A 17,452-nucleotide genomic window follows, 5' to 3' on the forward strand; every position below is an offset into this window, starting at 1 on the left:
TTTTTTAAGTTTCTTTTTCCTCCTTGTCTTCTTCCTCCTCTCCTTACTCTTCTTCAAATTATATTTGGAAAAATGTCAGATGCAGCACTTATTACCCCCAGAGGGTAAGAGTTAATGTTTTATACCATTGTTTCCTAGCTAAATGCATGGTCTATTTATAAAAAAAAAGAAAAGAAAAAGAAACAACAACAACAACTCAGTTCTATTCTTAATAGGTCATCCCTTCATTTACAGGGCAGGTACCAAAAGAACAGAACAGAAAAGAAAGTACAAATTCTAGAAATTGTGCAAATGTTTCCAGGTTTAGACAGACAGGAACTGGGCAAAGTCTTTGTGTTTAGCACCAAGGTTTTGAAGGGGATAAGAAAAGTCCAATTCTTTTCTATACAGAAAACCATACATTTTAATAAGATACCAGATTTCCTGCCTTCTTCCCCTAGCTGAAGAGGAGGGCAATGGTTCCACAACTAGTTCTTCTCTTTATTTAGTAATAAGACACAGTTAGCCGGGCTTGGTGGTGCACACCTGTAATACCAGTACTTGGGAGGCAGAGACAGAAGGGTTGTAGGTTCAAGACCAGCTTCAGCAACATAGTAAGACTGTTGGCAACCTAGAGAGACCCTATTTTCAACCCCCCCCCAAAAAAAAAACAAAGAAAACAAGAAAAAGGGCTGGAAGTATAGCTGAGATGTCAAATGCTCCTGAGTTTACTTCCCTGTACCACAAACAATAACAAAACAAAACAAAACAAAACAAAAATCCCATCATGGCTGGCTGTACACCTTATGCAAGACAGTGGCTACAAACCAAGTGTCTCATCCACAACCACTTCTTGCAGGAGTTCTGAGTTGGCCCTCTCTGATTGATCTCTCCTGTTGCTCATTTCTTCTCTTCCCACCCCAGAGCCAGGTACCAAAATGTAAACAAGTGACTCAATTAAGAAATTGCATATTTATGGTGTATTAACATTTTTAAGAAGATTAATAAGAGTGAAGACTGAAACAGGAGGATCGCAGTTTTGCAGTCAGCCATAACAACTCAAGGGAGGCCCTGCACAATTGAGTGATAGCCTGTTTCAAAATAAAAAAATAAAGTAGGGCGGGGGTGTAGCTCAGAGGTTGAATGCCCTTGGGTTCAGAATTCAGTCTCCAGGCCGGGCGCGGTGGCGCACGCTTGTAATCCCCGTGCTTGGGAGGCAGAGACAGGAGGATCACGCAGGTTCAAAGCCAGCCGCGTGCGCTGGCTTAGGAGACCCTGTTTCCAAATAAAAATGTAAAAATAGGTCTGGGAGTGTAGCCCAGAGGTAGAAGGGCTTCCAGGAACCCCAGTACCACCACCACCAAAAAAAAAAAAAAAAAAGAATTCAGTCTCTAGTATAACACACACACACACACACACACACACACACACACACACACACACGGGGTGGGGGGAGAGCATCAAAACCATCCCTAAACTATACAGAAAGATAATATGAAAAGTAAAGATCTCCTTCCACACATCCCTTACCCAATCCAAGTTCATCTCTCCAAAGTGTCCCTGTTGACAGTTTCTTACCTCTCCCTCCAGAAAAGAAAGCGATAAACCTGCATTTTAAGCTCAATCATACTTTTCTTTTGTAGCTAGTACAGTTTAAGTGGGGACTTATTTCTGTAAAGATCGTTTTTCTTTTCTCTGAACTATTAAGCCAATTTGGAAGCATTTAGTGAAACCATTTTCAAGCAAATTAAAGTATTGAACTTGTTTGCAGTTCATCCAGAGACAAGATAAAGCGTTACTTTAATTCCCTCAGATAGCAGCTCCCCTCTTGCTCCCCACCACCCTGCCCTTCTCATTTCCCGGTTCATCTCTCTCCTGCCAAGAAGAAAGCAGTCAAATTAACAGAGACGTTTGCAAAGACATATAAATATCTCCCCCAAGATAGTGAAGGGACAAAGTCACCTCCTATAGGGGCTGCTCCCTGGGGGCAGCAAAAGGGCAGTTATTAAAACATTAACACAAGGAAGAGCCAGAATGCTCCAGGCACAGGGATCCTTGCTAGTTACAAAATATGGTCCTTGTTAGTTATGTTCTAATTTACCTGTTAGGATATAATTTAGAGCATTTCTTAAAGTTTTGTGTGTATGTGTGGTGTATGTGTGTTTTGTGTTTGTTTTATACTGGGGATTGAACCCTGGGCATTTTACCTCCAATCTACATCCCAAGCCCTTTTTATTTTTGACTTTGAAACAGGATCTCACTAAATTACTGAGGGCCTTGCTAAGTTACTGAGGCTGGTCTTGAATCTGCAATCCTCCCGCCTCAACCTCCAAAGTACTGGGATTACAGGCATATGCCTCTACTCCCGGCTGTATGTGTGTGTTTATTTAGGCTGGTAACTTACCTGTTCATAAAAGAAGATGCAGCAGAAGTAAATGAGTCTGATACTAGGAATAACTGGGTTGAGAAAGACCTTAATTCAAAGACAGATGCTAAGAGATCTGTTATCTGGGTTCCCGACAACCATGGGCAAAGGTCTCCATCTACTTTTACTTATTTCTAGGATCATTTCCATCCTTACTCCCATTATCTATACACTTTTTCTCTATTTATAGTCTCAAGGACACCCCAACTCTACAGTTTGCTACATTGGCTTTCAAACAGAATATGAAATTCATTTATGCATAAAGTCATTTATAAAACCTAAAGCAAGCCGGGCGTGGTGGCGCACGCTTGTAATCCCCGCGCTAGGGAGGCTGAGACAGGAGGATCGCGCAGGTTCAAAGCCAGCCTTAGCTATTGAGTGAGGCTCTCAGCAACTTAGTGAGACCCTGTTTCCAAATAAAATATAAAATAGGTCTGGGAGTATAGCCCGGAGCTAGAAAGCCTCTGGGTTTCACCCCCAGTACCAACAACAACAACAACAACAACAACAAAAAAAAAAAACTAAAGCAAAGCCAGGTAGCCAGGTAGCCAGTTGTGGTGGTGCATGCTTATAATCCCAACATTTGGGAGACTGAAACTGGAGTATTGTTGTTTGCAGGCAGCCTCAGTTACTTAGTGAGGCCCTTTGCAACTCATTGAGACCCTGTTTCGAAAAATAAAGAATAATAGATAGGGCTGGGTGTAGCTCAGAGGTAGAATGCCCTGGGTTCCATCTCCAGTACTACAAAACAAACAAACAAATAAACAAACTAAAGCAGTATTTCCAAAAGTATAAGTGATGTAAAGCTTTTCCACTAGCTGTGTCAGGGAATGCTTCTGTTAGGTTTGGAAAGCCTTGCGTATTATGTCCCTTGATTGACAAATTCTAATATACTTTCACACATGAAAAGCCCTGAGAAGACTTCCGGGAAGATGGCGACCGAGAAAAGCGGGGCTTAAGAGCCCCGCTAACAACCAATCTCCATTACCACAAAATCAGCGCCTTTCATAGCCAGAAAACACCATCACCAGAGAAACAAAAAAATCACCAGTCTCCAGAGAGAAAGCGGACTGAGAACAGAGCTCAGAGCCACAAGGAGATACAAAGGCCTCACGCCGAGGACGCGGCAGCAGTGCCATACTGCTGGCGGCGGCAGCAAATTCACCAGTCGGCTACAGCAAGCCAAGGTGAGCCGCTGCGGAACAGCCAGGCGGGATTTCTCGCCGCAGGTAAAATCTAAAACTCCCAGTGGCTGAACTCAGCACAAGCCGCAGGGATTCAGAGTGGAAATCAAAATCAAGAAGAAATACGCCAGCCTCACGGCCGAGGGCGTAGCAGCAGCGCCATATTGCCACCGGCGGCAGCAGCAGAGAATTCACCGAATCCAGTACAGCTACATCTGCGTACTCAAGAACAGTGAGTCAAATTGCGGGCCACAGAGGAGAAATCCCAGTACTGTACTCGCTGGGACTTGACCCAGTGGGGGAGGGGCGGTGGCAGAGATATCACATCATAGGAGAACGTGCAACCTGGCACCCCCCACAGTCTAAAGCAGCCTCTATCGACTCTCTGGGTCGGAGACTCTGTGATACAACCCAGTAAAGGAGTAGTGGGGTCTGAGATACTACAGACTTGAGATCCAGAGCACCTTAGGCAAAGTCATAGTGACCCAAGGGAAGAACCCAGAGAAGGCACAAACTTCTGAAATTATGGGAAAGAGGAATAATACTGGCGCAATGAATACCCACAACCCCACAACATCAGAACCCGATAAAACAGAAAATCAGAGATTTCTAGAAGATCAAATCAGGAAAATAACTGTAGAAATAATAGAGGTGCTTCGAAAAGAACTCAGAGAGAGCCAAAAAGAGATAAAGGATGCAATTAATGAAGTAAAGGCCTCAATTCAAAGCACAAACAACCTATTAGACCACATGGAGAACAGAATCTCGCTCTTAGAAGATGATCATTCCAAAAATGAACTCATAGTTTCTAATCTTGGAAAAAATATCCGACATCAGGAATCTGATATTGAAGAAATATGGGCCCATTTTAAGAGAGCTAACCTAAGAATAATTGGAATAGAGGAGGGAAAAGAAAGTGAAACCAAAGGGATCAACAATCTCTTCAAGGAAGTAATAGTAGAAAAATTTCCAAACATAGAGCAAAAGGTTGATACACAGGTCCAGGAAACTTATAGAACTCCCTTTAGACAGGATCAGAGAAGAGGATTCCCACGCCACATAATTGTCAAAATGACCAATGTGGAAGCCAAGCAGAGAATCTTAAAGGCAACAAAAACAAAGGGCCAAGTGACATTCAAAGGCAAACCAATTAGAATCACTCCAGACTTCCCAAACCAAGTCATGAGAGCCAGAAGGGCTTGGAGTAACATATTCCAAACTCTGAAAGAAAACAACCTCCAGCCAAAAATTTCCTACCCAGCAAAACTTTCTATCAAATTAGATGGAGAAATAAGAAGCTTCCATGTCAAACAGAAACTGAAGTAATTTATGTCTTCAAAACCAGCACTAGAGAAAATACTCAAAGAGATTAACTACAAAGAAGAAATAGGTAACACACACCAGAACCAGAGAAACAAGAGTTTCCATCCAACAGACAACTAAGATGGGTTATCTGTGGAGATTCATTACTTATGTTAGTCTTTTACCTATCTCTAAATGGTATTGTTTGCCTTTATTGTTGTTAATTTTTAGGATTTCTAGTTGGAATATTAATATACCTTCAGATACAGCATTTGGAAATATTTTATCCCATTCTATTAGGAACTGTTAACTCTGTTTACATTGTCTTGGGATATACAATATTTTTTTTTAGGGCGTTTGTATACTCTTCTGTTGCCTGTGCCATTGAAATCATATCCAAGAAATCACTACCAATTTCAATGTTGTGAGGTTTTATGACCCAGATTTTCTCCTAAAAGTTTATAGTCTTAAGATTTATATTTAGGTCTTTTATCTATTTTGAGTTAATATTTGTATATGGGATTAGGTAAGGGCCCAACTTTATTCTTTTCCATGTAATTATTATGTTTCAACAATATTTAGTTAAAAGATTATTATTTCCACCACCAAATGTTCGTGGAAACCTTGTCAAAAATAACTTGACAATATAGGGAAGAATTTAGCTCTAGGCTTTTATTTAACTCCAATGGTTTATATGTCTGCCTTTAGAACAGTACTACACTGTTTCAATTATTGTAGCTTTATATGGTTTGAAATCAGAAAATATATATCTTCTAGCTTTGTTCTTTTTCAAGATCGTTTTGGGGATCTAGAGTCCATATTCCATATTAGGATAGATTTTTTTTCTGAAAAATAAATATATAAATATATGATAGTTTCACCTAAAAAAATAGAAAAAAATTCTCTGGTAAGAAAGAAAGTAAAAAGAAATATTGAAATGTTATCTTTAAGTCATCAAAAGCTTGGCATCAGACAAATGAAACTGTTATGTGAGATTATCATTTTTAATTTTGGATAAATTGCTATAATACTAGATGTCAACCACTAAGCCAAGCATGGGAGGGAGGGATGGGGAGAGAATGGGGTGGGGATTGGGTGGGGGCTGACTGGGCGATGTGTGCATGTATGTCTACAAAAGTTTGTATCCCACTATGATGTATGAATACAGTGCACCAATAAAAAAAAGAAAAAGAAAAAGAAAAGCCCTGAGAAGACTTGTACTGAAAAAAATCTCTGCAGTGTTGATTCTTTCATTTGTTCAAATATTTACTGGCTTCTACTATGTGCTGGACATTATTCTATGTACCAGAACTATGGCTATGAATAGGATAAATATGGCTTTTAATTTTAATCTGAAGAGAAGATAATGCATAAGTAAAACTTACAATTTCAGATGGCATTAGAGATTATCATAGAGTGAGATGGTGGCAGTATCTGCTTTACATGAGTAGACAGGGAAGACCCTCCCTGGGGACAGAACATTTGATCTGAGACTCAGATGGCAAGAAGAACCAGCTATGTGATGATCTGGGAAGGGCAGGGGGACTTGGCGAACAACAGTGTCCTAAAGTTGATCTGAGCTTTTGCATGTTTGGTGATATCTGAAAGGTAGGAAGGGCCTGAACATCCAGGATCTTGTCAATCATAGCAAGGTATTTACTTTATCCAGCATCCACCAGCTTTGGTTGATCATAGAACTTTTTTTTTTTTTCAGTATGAAGACATCTATTGATCTGAGAGTGATGGTGCACACCTGTAATCCTAGTACTTAGGAGGCTAAGACAGGAGGACTATTGGTTTGAGGTCAGCCTCATATACTTAGCAAGACCCTTTTCCAAATAAAAATTAAAATAGGGCTAAGGTATGGCTTTGAGGTTCTGGGTTCAATCCAAGGGAAAAAAGAAAGGAAGAAGGAAGGAAGAAAGGAAGGAAGGGAGAGAGGGAGGGAGAGAGGAAAGGAAAACACTTATTGGTATCCATAGAATCATATGCTAACGCAGTTTGTAAAACACGGATATGAAGTGATACCCTCTCAGAATGTTTACAGAAGAGGAATTTGTATTCTAATAGGGGATAAACAGAATAAATTACAATGTAGAATTACAGATGTTAGGTAGCAGATGGGAAAGTATTATCTTTCCTTTCCTTTTTTTTTTTTTTTTTTTTTGGTGGTCCTGGGGTTCCTGGAAGCCCTTCTACCTCTGGGCTACACTCCCAGACCTATTTTCACATTTTTATTTGGAAACAGGGTCTCCTAGGCCAGCGCGCGCAGCTGGCTTCGAACCTGCGTGATCCTCCTGTCTCTGCCTCCCAAGCGCGGGGATTACAAGCGTGCGCCACCACGCCCGGCCTTTCCTTTCCTTTTTAAAAATTTTTTTTTTTTTTTTTTTTGGTGGTACTGGGGTGGAACCCAGAGGCTTCTTACCTCCGGGCTACACTCCCAGACCTTTTTTATATTTTGTTTGGAAATAGGGTCTCACTAAGTTGCTGAGAGCCTCACTCAGTAGCTGAGGCTGGCTTCGAACCCATGCGATCCTCCTGTCTCAGCCTCCCAAGCGCGGGGATTACAAACATGCGCCACCACGCCCGGCTTAATTTTTATTTTAAACCATAAAACGTGCCCTGGTAGTGAAAAGATATACACTTTATAAAGATTATGCATGTAGATTATTGTTTTGTGAGTACTTAGTATTTTGTTTCCAATCTGCTTCCTAACTATTGGCTTTATATTACATCTTAAAATTTTTCTAAATCAGTAGGATTGAATGACAGAAAGGAAAGGACAAACTAAGATTATTCTGTGTGGCTAAGAAAAGAGCCCGGGGCTCTGAGCTCACACTATTTCAGTAGTATTAAAGAAAAAGGCAAGTTGGTTATTCTTTATCTGCACTAAAGAATGTAAGTGAATAAGCATGAGCCTGGTAAAAGGAAGAGAAATGGGTCATCAGGAAGAACCTCAAGACGAGCTGACGAATGTAGGACTGAGACAAATTACTGAGAAATGGTCTAGAGTGTTCGGGCCACTCAGGAGCCTTTGGGACATACTCTTCATCGGCCTTGAGAGATCTTAGGTTAACTTCACATTTTGATTCAAGGCAGTGTGAGTAAAAGTAGGAAGGCAAGAGCCGGGCGTGGTGGCGCACGCTTGTAATCCCCGCGCTTGGGAGGCAGAGACAGGAGGATCGCGCAGGTTCGGAGCCAGCCTCGCTGGCTTAAGAGACCCTGTTTCCAAATATAAAATAGGTCTGGGAGTGTAGCCCAGAGGTAGAAGGACTTCCAGGAACCCCAGTACCACCAAAATAAAAAAGTAGGAAGGCAAGAAATTTGAGGAAAGTTATCAAGAAATGTTTTATAATGTGAACTCAGTTTCTAAAGCTAATCAGTAGTAATTAAAATTTTAAAAGTAATAATAACTGACATTTACTGAATGTTTTCTACATTTCAGATGACTTGCTCAGTGCTTCCTGTGTATTGTTTACTTTAATCTTCATGATATTTCTGTGAAGTGGAAAAAATACTCCTCATATATGTATATAAGAAAAACTGGACTTGGATGGCTAAATAACTAGCTCAAGGTTATGCAATTATTAAATGACAGACCTGAGATTCAAATTTACATCAGTTTGAGTACAGAACCATGGATAGCACGTAATCACTGTTCTATACTGCTGAAATAGGGAGGAAAAACATTGATCATTAACTTGTTGAATTTGAAGGGAATGTGGGAAGAGGGTATCTTCTTATCCTACGTCTTTGTACAGACTTGTGAACTGGAATTTTTTCTTATTTTGAGATGAAAAGAATACAAATAGCTTGGTATTGTGGTGCATGCCTGCAATCCCAGGACTTGGGAGGCAGAGACAGGAGGATCACAGGTTAGAGACCAGCCTCAGCAACATAGCGAGGCCCCATTTGAACAAATAAATAAATAAATAAATAAATAAATAAATAAGGTTATCCAGTCTCAAAAACTGAAGGGTTGTATTGTAGGGGATGGCACTGATATTGCTTGATTGATGAAAACTAGTCTCTCACATGAATGACAATAGAGGCAACCTGGCAGCTGAGGAGGTGAAGAGATGTCTCTACTACCGCCCTCCCACTAGCATCTTGCTTTAATGAGATTTATAACCAAAACATTATAAGATATTATTAATCACAGGAGATAACAAAGAAATAATGGGGTGAGTCAGGGAATAACACCAAGGTAGTCACCATGAGTCAGGAATAGAAAGGGTAAACAAGGAAACGGTCAGGGTCCCTGGTTATCGGTCCCATTTGGTCCTTGGAAACTTGTCTGCGTGCAAACAGTCCCCACCTGGGTGGGCAGTTTGTGTCCCTCCCACGCTGGACCAAGGTGACCTCAAAGCAGATGACTAATAATGCTCCCGACATTGTATCTTTTCTCTCACATGTGGAAGCTAGAGAGAAATTGGGAAATAGAAGAGACTTGAGGTAAACGAGGAGATACTCCAGTAAAAGAGCAGAAGAGGAGCAAGGGAGGGAAGGGAGGGGAGACTTGAAGCAACAGTTTAAATAATCCTATGTGCATATGAATTTATAAATCCAACCTCAATAACATGTACGGGAGGAGGAGGGAGCTGGGTGGGATCTGGAGGGAGACACACCGGGTGCCGTGTGCAGTTTATCACTCTGAACTTCATTAAGATGTACAATTACGGGCACCAATAAGAGTGCATGTATTTTTTTAAAGGGCTGGGGGTGTAGCTCAGAGGCAGCATGCCCCTGGGTTCAACCCCCAGTACCCAAACCAAACAAACAGCAGAACAATAATAAAACTAAGGCTGGGATGCCTGTGAGTCATCAAGGTCTTCAGCCTCGGGTCCTTCCTCAGAGCAGATCCGATCCTGCGGGCTCTGGAGGAAGCGTGTGGACAGGATTGGCAGGAAGACCGGAGGAGAGCAGATGGAGAGGACCAACTGACAATGACCTGGAATGACCAGATGGAAAATGGAAAGACCTTTAAACACAAATTTCAAATGAGAAATTGGGTGGACTAGAATATCGAAGTAGCCTTAGTCAGGAGAGGTGGGAAAGGAATTCTACCACTGAGTTCCCAGCTCACATCCACCATCAGCTGTCTGCCTGTATAGCTTGCGCATCAGTATATCTTTTATTTGGCAAGTTAGTTTTCCTGGTCGTTGAAGCACACAGATGATACTGTTATTAAACACGCATACTCATACTAATATTGCAATATCCAAATACCTAGATTAAAAAAGGGAACACCATCCCCTCACAGTTCACCATTACCTGGAATTTCGTGTTAATAATTTCTTTTAGCTGGGCATGATGGCGCATGCTTGTAATTCCCGCATTTGGGAGGCTGAAACAGGAGGATCGCACAGGTTCGAGGCCAGTCTCAGCTACTTATGAGGCTCTCAGCAACTTAGTGAGATGCTGTTTCAAATCAAAAAGATAAAATAGGTCTGGGAGTATAGCCCGGGGGTAGAAAGTCTCTGGGTTCCACCCCCAGTATCACACATACACACACAAAATAATTTCTTTTATACTTTTGTCACTTGTGTATGAATCTCTAAATATTAGACTATCTAATTTTTTTAGGTTTAAAGAAATGAAATCCATTCTGTATAAACTTGCCTCTTTTCCTCATGTTCATGTTTTTGAGATTTACCATGTACACTGTAGTTTTATAATTTTCCACTAACATAGTATCTATTTTTTTAACATTTATCTAGCCACAGTTTATCTGGTTGTCATTCCATTGGTGGATATCCATTTTTCCTAGAGGATTTTGGGGTTATTATGGAGATTTTTTTAACATACTTTTATTAGTGCATTGTAGTCTCACGTCATACTGTAGTTCAGAGTGATATGGACATACATGAACACAGTTCTCTGGGGTACATATCTAGGGGCAGAATTGTGGGTTATAAGGTTTCATGGAGCGCATTAAAACTCACTAGATAGTGACAATCTGTTCTTAATGGGAGATCCAATTTACCCTACCTTTAGCAGTGGGAAAGAGTTCCAATTTGCTCCACATCTTTGCTAAAACTTGAGTTGACTGACTTTCTAATCTGGGAAGTATAAGGTCATTTTTATTGTGGCTTAATTTGCATTTGTCTCATTACTAATCACATTGGACCTTCCACCTCATATGTTTATTACCATTTGAGTACCTTCAACTGTGAAATTCCTGTTCAAATATTCTTTTTATCTTTTTAATATGATACTTTATATTTTTCTTATTGATTTAGCTGGGTTTTTTTGGTTTTGTTTTTGATACTAGAGATGAACCCAGGAGCATTCTACTTTTGAGCCTTCCCCCAGCCCTTTTTAAATTTTTTTTTTTAATTTTGAAGCAGGATCTCACTAAGTTGCTAAGGGTCTTCCTAAATTGCTGAGCCTACCACAAACCAGCAATCCTCTGGATTCAGCCTTCCAAGAACTAGGATTACAGGCCTGTACCACCCTACTTAGCTAAGCTATTCTTTATATAGCTTTGATGTTAATATTTTGTTGATTATCCATGTGGTAAATACCTTGTTCCACTCTTTAGCTTGCCTTTCCATTATTGGTGTCTTTTAATTTTTAATTTAAAATTTTTTTTTAAATTTTCCTTCCTTCCTTCCTTCCTTCCTTCCTTCCTTCCTTCCTTCCTTCCTTTGTACTAGGGCTTAAACCCAAGGCATTCTACTCTGAGCTACACACCAAGCCCTTATTTATTTATTTATTTATTTATTTATCTATTTATTTATTTATGCTTTCAGACAGGGTCTTTCTGTATTACTGAGGGTCTCACTAAGTTACGGAGGCTGGCCTCAAATCTACTATTTTCCTGTCTCAGCCTCCCAAGTACTGGGATTACAGGCATGTGCCAGTTCCCCCAGCTCATTTTTAATAATCTTTATAGTTTTGAGAAAGACTGGTCAGGCAGATTATAGACTGTCCTTCAATTGAGTTTATTCGTTTTTCATGGCTAGACAGGAATTATGGGTTTTAGGGAAGAAGACTACCGAGGTAAAGTGCTATTTTCATTCTATCTTTTCTAGAGTATATGCTATTAATAATTACTTATCCCAGAGCCTATTAACTTTGATCACTTGGCTGAGGTCGGGTTTGCCAGGTTTCTTCACTACAAAGTTACATTTTCCACCCCTTCCTACACGTGTTGTTAGAAGGAAGTCACAACGCACACGCTACACTTACTGAATAGTGTCATACGCCACCTCCTTGAGTGAGTATCTATGCAAATTATTTGAAATTCTTCTGTATAGATGTGTCTACTCTCCTGATTATTTACTTATTCTACAAACAACATGGCTTTGCTTGTTGATATTTGTTTATGAAATGTGGAGGGTAAAAGTCAAGCTTCTCACTATTAAGGGCAGAGGTTACAGATAAGCAAGGGAAGAAGCTGGAATGAACTTTGTGGAGACTTCGCTTTTAATGGAGAATACAGAAACAGTTGTAGAATTGTAGATGTGTATATAATGTGTACACATATACACATTTTCTATCTTTGTCTACTAGAAGCAAGAATCAATATCTCAGTTGCAACACACACACCTGATGCCCAGATCTTGATTTCTAATACCATTTTCCAGTAACAGGAACCAGAACTCTTTAGAGAAATGGCTGCTTCTAGGGGTAGAGAATATATAAATTGTGACTGGAGCATCGTGTAGTGCCAGTGCCAGGAAGTAAATGCACACACACACACACACACACACACACACACACACACACACACACGGTGAGCTTTCTTCCTTTTTAAGTCAGGAGTATTTTGTCTGTATTTGACCTTTGATTTTCCAAAAATTTTTCAGAAGTAGCTTACTCACTTCCAAGAAAAACTTGGTTAGAATTTTTGTTGTAATTACATTGAATTTATAATTCAATTTTGTAAACAAATGGCATTTTATTGAGTCATAGCCAAGAACATAGTATATCTCACCATATATTTGATCTTCTCTAATATGTTTCTAAAAAGTTGTATAATTTTCTCCATTAATACCTTGTATTATATTTTATTTCAAGGAACTTTATATTTTTCTACGAGTACAATTTGCCTTTTTACTTAATTTATCCATCAGATGATTGATGGCACATAAAATGCAATTAATTTTGTTTATTAATTTTCATCATGCATACTTGCTAAACTTGTTAATTTAAAAAATTTATTTGCAAATAGTTTTGTGTTTTCTATATAGATAAATATGACACCTACAAGTAATGACAGACTAGGTTCTTCCTTTCTAACCCCATAGTTTTCATTTCTATTTCCTTCCTTTCTTTCTTTCTTTCTTTCTTTCTTTCTTTCTTTCTTTCTTTCTTTCTTTCTTTCTTTCTTTCTTTCTTTCTTTTTTTTGGTGGTACTAGGGTTCCTGGAAGCCCTTCTACCTCCGGCTACACTCCCACCGGCTACACTCACAGACCTATTTTTTTTTTTTTTTTGGTGGTACTGGGGGTGGAATCCAGAGGCTTTCTACCTCCAGACTATACTCCCAGGCCTTTTATATTTCATTTGGAAACAGGGTCTCACTAAGTTGCTGAGAGCCTCACTAAGTAGCTGAGGCTGGCTTCAAACCCGTGCGATCCTCCTGTCTCAGCCTCCCAAGCGCGGGGATTACAAGCGTGCGCCAACACGCCCTGCTTCCCAGACCTATTTTATATTTTATTTGGAAACAGTGTCTCTTAAGCCAGTGCGGCTGGCTTCAAACTGCATGATCCTCCTGTCTCTGCCTCCCAAGCGCCACCACGCCCGACTCATTTCTATTTCTTGACTTACATCAACATGTTAGTACTTTCAATATAATATTGAATAGAACTGGTAATAATGGGCATCTTTATCTTGTCTAAATTTTAACAGAAATATTTCAAAGCTCCATTATATAATATGATGTGGTTTTTGTTTATATTAGATTAGGGAAGTTCTCATTTATACCAAATTTACAATTTCTTAAAAATATAAAAGCCAACATTTGCAGTCACTGAGCACTTTTTAATGCCTCTTCTTGAGATAATTGTGTGATTCTCTCCCCTCTTGAATATGTTCATGCTTTACACACTGCTGGATTTGGTTTGCTTATATTTTGCCCAGGATTTCTCTGTCTATATTAATAAGAAGATTAGCTCATTGAAACTGTTCTTGTGGTTTTTTGTATTAAGTCTATACTAGTTTTATAAAATAAGTGGAGGAACGTCTTTTCCTTATCTATTGCCTGCAAATACTGGCATAATATGAAAACGGAGTCCGTGGATGTTTGTTAAGGCTCGCTATGGCTTTGCCTATTGCGATACCACGGTCTTGGTAGCTCTGTTGCTGCAGCCATCGCGTGGACAACCAGCTTCGCGCACGTGGAAACCGTCAGCTTCTTGCCTCGGCTCTGCCGTCTATCTCTCGCTTCTGTTCCGGTGCTTCTCTGCTATGGCTGGGAGGGAGAGCCAGAGAATCCTCTAGCATGTGAGGGTTTGCAGATCTTCAAGTTAACACCCCGTGGGGCAGCTCTTGACCAAGGAGGGCTGGAAATGCGGGCAAACGCTTCCTTTCTCACCCCTCAGGCATACAGCTCCAAGGAACATTCCACCCAGCACACTGAGCCCTAGTTATGTTGGCTGTTCTTTCCCTGTTTAATTATTTTCTGGTTCCCGACCCCACTCCTTACATAAAACGCTGCTTTCCGAAATAAATCTCCGACCTGCAAGCCTTTACCTCGAGCTCTGTTTCCTGGGGGAGTCCAGGTTATCACTCTTAGTATTAAGCTATTTGGTCCACTATTTTCTTTGCAAGGACATTTTTTTTTGGGGGGGGGGGTCTGGGGATGGAACCCAGGGGCATTCAACCTCCGAGCTACACCCCTGCCCTATTTTTTATTCTTTATTTTGAAACCGGGTCTCACTGAGTCGCAGAGGGCCTCACTAAGTAGCTGAGGCTGTCCGCGAACCGCAATCCTCTGGGCTCAGCCTCCCAAATGCTGGATTACACGCGTGTGCCGCCACGCCCGGCTTGCAAGGACATTTTAAATTGCTAATTCAATTCTTTTTCTCTAATGCTTATACAACAATTCAGGTTTCTATTTCTTCTTTAGTCGGCTTTGGCAAGTTACATTTTTAGGTATTTATCCACACTTAAAACTTTAAATTTATTGGTAAAAGTTATTTATAACATTTTCTTAACCATTTAATTCCCAAGCCCTTTTAAACTCCTAATGTTACTTATTGTTCCTTCTTTCTTTCTGTTTTGATTAATATTGCCGTTTGTCTATATTATTCATTGTTTCAACAAAGATTCAACTTGAATTTATTTTTCTCTCTTACATATCTTTTTAATTTTTATTGTGTCTATTTTTTCTTTTATTTTTAGCTCATTTTGCTTTTTTGCTAACTTCTGAAATAGGATACTTAGTACATTAATTGTGAATTTTCAAAATATTTTAATCTGACCTGCATAAGTGGTACATGCCTGTAATCCCAGCTACTCAAAGGGCTGAAGCAGGAAAATTAAAAATTCAAGGTCAGCCTGGGTAACTTAGTGAGACTGTCTCTAAATAAATAAATAAATAAATTAAATAAGTGGGAGGAGTGGCGAAGGGCAGTAATATAGCCCAGTGGTACAGTGGCTCTGGATTCAATTCCCAGTACAATAATAATAATAATAAAATAATAAAAATAATAATAATAATAATAATAAATGCAATATTTTGCAACTATAACACATAGACTCAAAAGTCTGGGGTTGGCCAGGCATGGTAGAACATGCCTGTAATCCCAGTACTTGAGAGGCTGAGACAGGAGGATCTCAGAATAGAGGCCAACCTCAACAATGTAACAAGACTCACAGCAACCTGGTGAGACCCTGTTTTAAAACAAAACGAAACAAAAAGGCTGGGGATTTAGCTCAGAGGTAGAATGCCCTGGATCCAATCCCCAGTAACATACACACAACAAAATAAGCTCTGACTGCAGTTCCTGGACCTGCTGTTACTGACTGTGCAGCGTCAGTGAGTATCTTTGTACCTCAGCCTGCTCTCTCTCTCTTTTTTTTCAATACTGGGGATCAAACCCAGGGGCATTCTACCTCTAAGCTACACTCTCAGCCCTATTTTTTATTCTTAATTTTGAAACAGGGTCTCACTAAGTTCGGGAGGGCCTCACTAAGTAGCTGAGGCTGATCATGAACCTGGGATCCTCCTGTCTCCGCTTCACAAGTACTGAGATTATAGGCGTGCACCACCATGCCTAGCTAAACTTGCTTATTTGTACCTGTCTTAGAAGTTGCTACGAGCCGGGCGTGGTGGCGCACGCTGGTGGCGCACGCTTGTAATCCCTGCGCTTGCAAGGCGGAGACAGGAGGATTGCGCTGGTTCGAAGCCAGCCTTGCTGGCTTAAGAGACCCTGTTTCCAAATGAAAAGGTTAAAAAATAGGCGTGGGAGTGTAGCCCGTGGGAGTGTATCCCAGAGGTAGAAGGGCTTCCAGGAACCCCAGTACCACCAAAAAAAAAAAAAGAAGTTATGAGAATTGAATGAGCAAAATTTGTACAGTACATAAAACAGTGCCTGCCACATAGTGCATGAAGCGACTATTAGTATCATATATTTCCAGGCAAGAATTATCTTAGCTGCATCCATACATTTCGGTCTATAGTATTATTATTAAGTTCTAAGTATGCTCTCTTTTACATAGTGGTTTCTTTTTCAGAAGGGTCTTTTGCAATTCCATGTTGTAAAGGGCTTTTCCTGGACTCCTTGTCACTGACTGCTGCGGTGTTCAGCAGCATCTCTAGCTCTCCTCCGTTCTTGAACCTGGGGGGCATCCCGCTGGTTCCTGAAGTCATGGCCATGTGCCTCGCTGTGGTCAACGAAACGCAGGGAAAGTCTTTAAGAAAGCAGCAGACAGTTCTTCACCCTCTCTCCCTTCCCACAGGACGAGAAAACCCAGGTTTGAGATGTTCAGCTCACAGTAGCATTGAACACTGAGCCGTACAGAAAGCAGATGTCCTGGAAGGTTGTCTACAACTTAAGGGGGGAAAAGAAAAGAAAAGAAAAGAAAAGAAAAGAAAAGAAAAGAAAAGAAAAGAAAAGAAAAGAAAAGAAAAGAAAAGAAAAGGAGAGAAGAGAAGAGAAGAGAAGAGAAGAGAAGAGAAGAGAAAAGAAAAGAAAAAGAAAAAGACAAAGACAGTGGCACACACCTGAATCCCAGTAGTTGGGAATCTGAGACAGGAAGAGCTCAGGTCTAAGGTCAGCCTCAGCAACTTAGTGAGGCCCTCTCCAACTCAGTGAGACCTTGTTTCAAAATGAAGAATAAAAAATAGTGCTGGGGGTATATCTCAGAGTTAGAATGCCCCTGGCTTCTATTCCCAGTACTGAAAAAATAAAAATTGAAAAAATTAAAAATAGCCGGGCGTGGTGGCACACACTTGTAATCCCCGCGCTTGGAAGGTGGAGACAGGAGGATCGTGCAGGTTCGAAGCCAGCCGCATGCGCTGGCTTAAGAGACCCTGTTTCCAAATTAAAAAAAAATATAAAATAGGTCTGGGAGTGTAGCCCTAAGGTAGAAGGGCTTCCAGGAACCCCA

Source organism: Muscardinus avellanarius, assembly GCF_963383645.1.
Source record: "Muscardinus avellanarius genome assembly, chromosome: 11".
Lineage (NCBI taxonomy): Eukaryota > Metazoa > Chordata > Mammalia > Rodentia > Gliridae > Muscardinus > Muscardinus avellanarius.